This window comes from Ictidomys tridecemlineatus, chromosome 13 (genome assembly GCF_052094955.1).
Source record: "Ictidomys tridecemlineatus isolate mIctTri1 chromosome 13, mIctTri1.hap1, whole genome shotgun sequence".
Lineage (NCBI taxonomy): Eukaryota > Metazoa > Chordata > Mammalia > Rodentia > Sciuridae > Ictidomys > Ictidomys tridecemlineatus.
This window is the reverse complement of record NC_135489.1, coordinates 80,295,069-80,302,568: the sequence shown is the minus strand read 5'-3', so window position 1 is coordinate 80,302,568 and position 7,500 is coordinate 80,295,069. Positions and strand designations below refer to the sequence as shown.

Sequence of the window (7,500 nt, the reverse complement as noted above, 5' to 3'; positions counted from 1 at the left end):
ATCAAAGACACAAACACATTGATCATTATACTTCAGAGACTAATATGGCAAGGAACCTCACTTATACATTTTAGTGCAGCCATTTCACTGGGTACACATTTGAAAAACAACGGTGAGACAGATGTGAAGCCATGGTGGTGAATAAATCAGAGAGTCCATTAAAACTTATTAAAATTGAAAATAACTGTAGCCACCAAATCTTGGGAAGAAATGAATAATGCTAATGACAGTATTCACTTTAATAATTACCACCAGGGATCCATAAAAAAGATATTTGGAATGTTACTGACCAGAAATCATAAATGACCCACCAGGTTTTGTTGCTACTATTTAGAATCTGGGTAGGAATGCTGGAGAATAAAGGATGGAATGTGATCCACGAGAATGTGCTATTGGTATATGTATTCTGACTGTTGAGGAAAAACAACTTTGAATTCAACCTACAGTGAGGGATAACCACCCAGAAATTAAGACTTCTATAAGAAAATGATTATAAATTTATTTCAAACTTCAATCACAAGACTATGAAAGAAACCAACAAGAACAAAAAGACTGGATAACTCCTTCAGGATCACAGCTCATATTACTTCATGTAAACAAGTAAAATGCTAATTCTAGAAAACTTCTAAAAAGATTTTAATCAAATGACAGAGAAATTGAGCTCAGAAATTCTCCCTTCAGAAACACCAATTCTTTTACATTGGAAAATAAATGGCCCACTTCTCTTGAGAATATACCTTTTTTTTTTTTACTTTAAAAAAAGAAAAATAATAATAATTTCACCACTGCAAAGTAAGGAAGAAACTTTTATAAATTCTTTAGTCAAAACAAAAGACATCACTGCTGCTTATCTCAGGTTTCATTCTTTCAGAACCCTCCATGATAGAAACAAGGTCCTAGAGATGATGATCACCATGGAGACACTTCCAAGAACTGATTGCAGAAGTTTTTCTCGTACTTATGTTGAAAAGGCGTTCATGCCATTGCTGTCTTAACTCTGCAGTATTTTAAGAAATGTGCCACTGCTTCCTAAGTTCTGAACAAATAGTCAACTCGTAAGTTAGCTCAGTGTGTCTTCATCAAAGTCCTCCTTGTTAAGGTTGAAATCTTCACATTGTATACACCACTCTCCATTTGCACTGCGACCCTTCTCTTACTTTTTGGCCTGATGTGCTAATGAAGCTCCCTGGGCCTTCCCACTCTTCTCATTTCTCCAGAACACAGAGAATTAGCTACGTGTACCCAGCACATTTTCACCCTCTTGCTGAGACTCACTGCTTCAGCTGTACAGTACTAGATCGTGGTTTGATTATTTACTATTTTTGTTCCTATCAAATGGTGAAGCTTCCAGTTTGCAGAGATCTATGAGATACTTCTTGCATCCAGGCCTCATCCATTTTATTCAATCAGACTAGCATCCCTGCTGTTTCCACTGCTGCTTCAAGCTCCGTTTTCTTCCAAAGTCTTAGTTATATTTCAAACACATTAATTGGTCTCTTCTCTGCACTTATAAAGTGATATTTGTGCTATAAAATAATTTACTGTGATTGTATAAATTCTTCTAATTTGAATACATGTAGGTGTCTTCTGTATAAACAGATGGTAAACTCTTAAAGTCAGTTTTTTTAAAAAATACCGTGTTTAACATACAGAAGATGTTCAATGACATCTTTCTGCTTTGTCCACTAATTTGCTTAGCATGATTTCCTAATTTCTTTTTGTCATTGATTTATCTTATTTTTTTACAACCAATTTTTAATGCTATGACCATGCACTTGAAATTATTGTGAGGTTATTTTTATGTTTATTCTATTTTATTGTTTTCTTTCTTTTTTTCTCACACTGTGCAACCCACTTCACTGCCAGTAGCCTGTGGGTACAAAAACCAGGCAATGCTTCAGAGGCACAGTTGGCTCTGGCATTAAACACCATGAATGCCCGAAGGGGATGAGCACACCATAAATCCAAGCCTGTGCATTATTTGGAAAATAAATAAATAAATAAAAGTAAAGATTTAATATACTCAGAAAATTGAGGTAGCTATGAGGATGCTTGACAAGTGAAAGTGTAAGGATGCGGAAATCAACGTAAGTGATTCTGGTTTTAGTAGCATCAAAAATAATAAGACATACAGGAGTAAATTCAACAAAAGATTAATATTTTCACTATCATAATATTTTCAATAATAATTTAATGATGGCATTTTCCCACTTACCAGTAAAAATGTGCCAAAACTAAAAATAGACAACAGACCTGAATGAACTCTTCTCTAACCAGGGATGAAAATTGTCAAAGTGGATACAAAAAGATGACCTACATTTTGAGTCATTAGGGAAATGCAAAACAAAACCACAATAAGATGCTTCTTTACAAACACTGAGTGGACTCAAAATATCAGAAAAACAAGCATTGATGAGGACGAGGAGAAACTGGAATCCTTATGTTCTACTGACAGGTTCATGAGATGCACAGCCATTTTTGAAAACAGCTTTTCAGGTCTTTAAACCATTAAACATGAAGTTACCATGTGACCTCCCATTTCCACTGTTACTTATACAAAGGGAATTGAAACTATGCTACTATGTTTTGAGTACAAGGTGTCCCCAGAATCTCTGTTAATGAAGAAACATTCTGAGATGAGATGATTGGATTATGAGATCAGTAAACTAATCAGTAGATTGGGTGATAACTGTAGGGAAGTTGGGTATGAATGGAGGAGCTGGGTAAATGGGTTGTTCCATAGAAAGGTTGTTCTTCCTGAAGTCCCCCTTCTCCTATCTCTCTCTTCTTTTCTCTCCTTATCCCTCCTTTTCCTTTATTTTCTTCTCTCCTCTCTTCCTACTCCTATCCTCTCCTCCCCTCCCCTCCTCTCCTTTCCATTCCCCTCCCCCCCTCCCCTTTACCTGGGGACAGAGCAATGGAGTTGGCTATCTGTGGACAGAGACCTCTGAAACCTTGAATCCCATGAATTTTCCTCCTCTAAGTTGTTCTTGTTGAGTGTTTTCATCACAGGGATAACCAAACTAAAGCCTATGCAAAAATTTGCATGAGAAAATTTTTTCATAATGACTAAAATAGCATTATTTGTAATAGACAAAAAGATGGATGAAAGATAAATCACTATTGACAGACAAATGGATAAACAAATTTAATTTGGAAGGTTCTTGATTACTGACTATATAAAATAGAGATAAAGAGCTGATCCGTGCTACAATATTCTTGACGGTTGAAAATATGCTGCCAAGAGAAAGAAGCCACTTCTACCAAGTTACAGCATGATTCCCTGCAAAGGAAAATGCAGAATAATGATGTCTATGTAGGTAGAGAGTCCAGACTCAGATAATCTATTGGTGGTTGTCTGGTAGGGTAGAAGATAGCACGAAATGACTAAGGACATATCATGTAAGATTAATATTATGAAAAGTTATAAATTGATTGTGGTGGTAGTTACATGTATCTGTTCTTTATGAACTACTGAATTGTACAGTTTAAATGGATTACTTATAAGGCATATAAATTGTGTCTCAATAAACTTAAAATAAATAGGTAAGAAATTGATATTGATTGCATATTTCATAGGTATGAAATATTAACAATTCACAATACCTAAACTGTGGAGCCAACCTAGATGTGCTTCAGTGGATGAATGGATAAGAAAAGTGGCATATATACACAATGGAATTTTGCTCATCAATAAAAGAGAATAAAATCATGGCATTTGCAGGCAAATGGCTGGCGCTGGAGAAGATAATGCTAAGTGAAGTTAGCCAATCTAAAAAAAAGTGCTGAATATTTTCTCTGATATAAGGAGGCTGACTCATAATGAGGTAGGGAGAGGGAGTATAGGAGGAATAGATTAATTCTAGAGAGGTAAAAAAGGTGGGAGGGTGAGGGAGGGGGCAGGGGATTAGCCAGAACTGTGGAATGTGATAGACATCATTATCCAAAGTACATGTATGAAGACTCTAATTGGGTATCAAAATATTTTATATACAGAGATATGAAAAGTTGTGGTAGAGAGAAGTGATAGGAGAGGAGGGGAGGGGATAGGGTGATAGGAAGGACAGTAGAATGAAACAGACATTATTATTAGTGTGTGTATATGTGACTGCATGACCAATATGATTCTGCAATCTGTACACTCATAAAAATAAGAAATTATATCACATCTGATTCAAATGTAAGATATGTCAAGGTCATTGTACTGTCCGTAACTAACTAAAAAATTGTGGGATATGTATATAATAAGAATTGTAATGCATTCCACTGCCATTTATTTATTTATTTATCTATCTATTTATTTATTAAAATAGTAAAAAAAATAAAGAAATGAGTTGAACAGTTTTAAGCATCAAGATGATGCCTTGGCTCCTCGGCAGGTGGAAACCAAGGTAGGGAGTCCAGAGCTGACTGGCAAGGCAGGGACAGAGGGAGTGCATGGAGGTGCAGTTTTAGGCTCCTAGATACTTGGAGAGACTCATAAATTCTGGTTTCCAGAATGAAAAGCACAGAGGAATTCATTAGCCTGAAGTCTGCACCCATGACAATAGGACCAGTCTCAGGTCAGAGGAGTCACAATGGGAGAAAAAGAAGCAAAGCTTATCAACTTTCTTCAGAATCAGTGGTGTAAGAGAAAGTCAGAATGAATTAAGCTGAAGCAGAATCTGAAAAGTGACCTGCTGTGTGAGAAGTAATTCACCTTTTCTCCATGCATTGGTGGAATAACTACCCCTAAGACTGTAGCTCTGGAAAGGATTAGATCTGTTGATCTCCATCCCACTGAGAGACATCAGAAAATATTACCCTAGAGAATACCTTTGAACAGCCCACCTGAGTAGCTCAGTTGCTGTAAACTCCCCACCCACACCTACACTACTGGCCACAGGGGTGAAGCACTGCAGAGCTGGCAGGGTGCACCGGACACTCCTGGGAGAGTCGACCCAAGCGAGGAGCATTTCTACCACATGCCACAAAGTTCCGACCACAGTTCCTGCACCAAAAAGTTACATGAAATGAACACATACTTCTCAAAGTACAATGGCCAACAATCATATGAAGAATAAAAGTTGAACGTATTTAACGATGAAGGAAACGTAAACTAAAAGTACACTGAGATTCCCTCTCATGCCAGTCAAGATGTCAGTCATCATGAATACAAATAGCAATAAATGGTGACAAGGATGTGGGAAATGGGGAACTTCCATACACTTGGTGGACATGCAGTTAGTACAGTCACTATGCAAATCAGTGTGGAGGTTCCTAAAAAGAATAAAAAAAGGATTAAAATATGATCCAACTCTACCACTCTTTGGTCTTTATCCAAAAGACCTGAAATCAGCATACTTTAGAGATGCATGCATGCCCATGTTTATTAAAAACACAATTCACAAAAGCCAGGTTATAGAACTATTCTAGGTATAACTCAAGAGACATATTGATAAGGAAAACGTGAAACACACACACACACATACACACACACACATACACACAATGGAATATTATAAATATATAAAATAGATTATCTCATTTTCAGAAAATGAACGGAACTGGAGAATATCATGGTAAGCAAAGTGCAGCAGACTCAGGAAGAGAAGTATCACACGTTTTCTTTCATATGTGGAAGCTAGTGAGGCAAACAAAGAAAAGAAGGTATCACAAAGGTAGACAGGGCACCAATAGGACAGAGGAAGAAAAACAGGCAAAGAAGGCTTGTAACGCATGGAGAATCGCTGGAGAGTGAAATCGATAAGATTATGTTATACACATGCACCAATATGCCTATGCCACAATAAAAACCCATCTTTTTGCATAGCTAAAATGTACAGATACAAAGTTTTAAGTAATTATCTTCACTGTATTCTCTAGAGACTTTCAAATAAAAATTGTGAAGATGTGTTTTGCTCTGCAGCTTTATTTTTTTTCCAATTTTTTTAGAGAGGGAAATATCCAAAAGTTAAGAAGATTTGGTTATGCAATACAGAAAACTCAAGAATTGTGAGGTTTTGAATTCAAAAAGCTTATAGGAAATTATTAAAAATAATTCACATTTACTGAAAAAGAATACCAAAGTGGTGAAAGATAAACCAGTTAATAGTCCTTGGTTGATTTGTTCTGACAAGCACTTCCCCTTTCTTCGCCCTCTGATTTAGTATTGTGTATCTATAAAATGGTTTGTGGGGGTAGGCCTAAAAAGGGAGATACTTTAAAAGTATATGGCACTTGGACAAACTGCTTGAAAAGGTCACACAGGAGCAAACCTTGCCAAGCTCTCTGTTGTATCCCCAAGGCCTCTCCCAGGGTCTTCTCATGTTCCTGCCACCTCACTGGTGATAGGCACGGCTTCTTATATATCAGGTTTCAGACCAATGTCCCCTACATGCAAACCCTCACAATCCACAGAATGATTCCTCCCTGATATTCTCTTCCATAGCCTTCTGCACATTCTTGAGGAATGGATACAAAAGCTTTATGCATATGCATGCATGTCTTCCCTCCTGGTGACTGTTCTGTAACTTCATTTCATTCTTTACTTTCAAAATGACCTTCTGCAAATCATTTAACCTGTTTGTGCCACAGAAAAGTGAGAAATAGATGTTATTTGATTCTGAGAACACTTTGGAGGGAAATTGGTTAATGGAGGTTAAATCACTGCCTGGCGCATTTCATACCTTAATAGATGCATATGGTGCCACTATGATTAATATTATAAGATAAAATATTCAATGGAAAAAAGACCCTGGTCAATATTATGTACCCTGTGACTTTCAGTTTGGCAGAAGTATTTGAATATTAAGCATATTAATTATGCATAAGATGCCTTCCCTTAACATGAATAAAATGCTCAATTGAAAATGCTATTATGTTTAGCAAACCTACTAAATTTATACATCATACACACACACACACACACACAAACACAAACACACACACACACACAGAGAGAAAATCTTTACCACTTCCACATCACATAGAGCCTTAATCTCCAGGATACAAAAAACTCAAAATTTTACATCAAAAAACAAACACATAAGCAAATCAATAAATGGGCAACAAAATTGAATAGAAACCTCACAGAAGAAATACAAATGATCAAAAAAAAAAAAAGAAAAAAATGTTCAAAATCTGTAGTAATTAAACAAAATGAAATTAAAACTACACTGAGATTTCATCTCACTCCAGTCAGAATGGCAATTGTCAAGAATAAAAGGAACAATAAATGTTGGCAAGGATGTGGGGGAAAAAGTTCACTCATACTTTGCTGGAAAGCAGGATGGCGATTCCTCAGAAAACTGGGAATGGAACCACCATTTGACCCAGTTGTCTCACTCCTTCATCTATACACAAAGTACTTTAAGTCAGCATACTACAGAGACAGACACATCAATGTTTATGGCAGCTCAATTCACAATAGACAAACTATGTAACCAACTAGGTGCCCTTCAAACAATTAATGATAAGGAATTTGTGGTGTATACACACAATGGAATATTATTCAGCCAT

The 7,500-nt window shown here is 36.5% G+C and overlaps 1 non-coding gene across 1 annotated transcript; it reads right to left on the bottom strand.

Moving 5' to 3' along the window:
* Positions 1–1,840: 1,840 nt before the first annotated feature.
* Positions 1,841–1,976, bottom strand: LOC144370223 (small nucleolar RNA SNORA42/SNORA80 family). The gene has a single exon (XR_013430122.1). It is a non-coding gene; the product is annotated as a small nucleolar RNA SNORA42/SNORA80 family (small nucleolar RNA).
* Between the last annotated feature and the right edge of the window lie 5,524 nt (positions 1,977–7,500).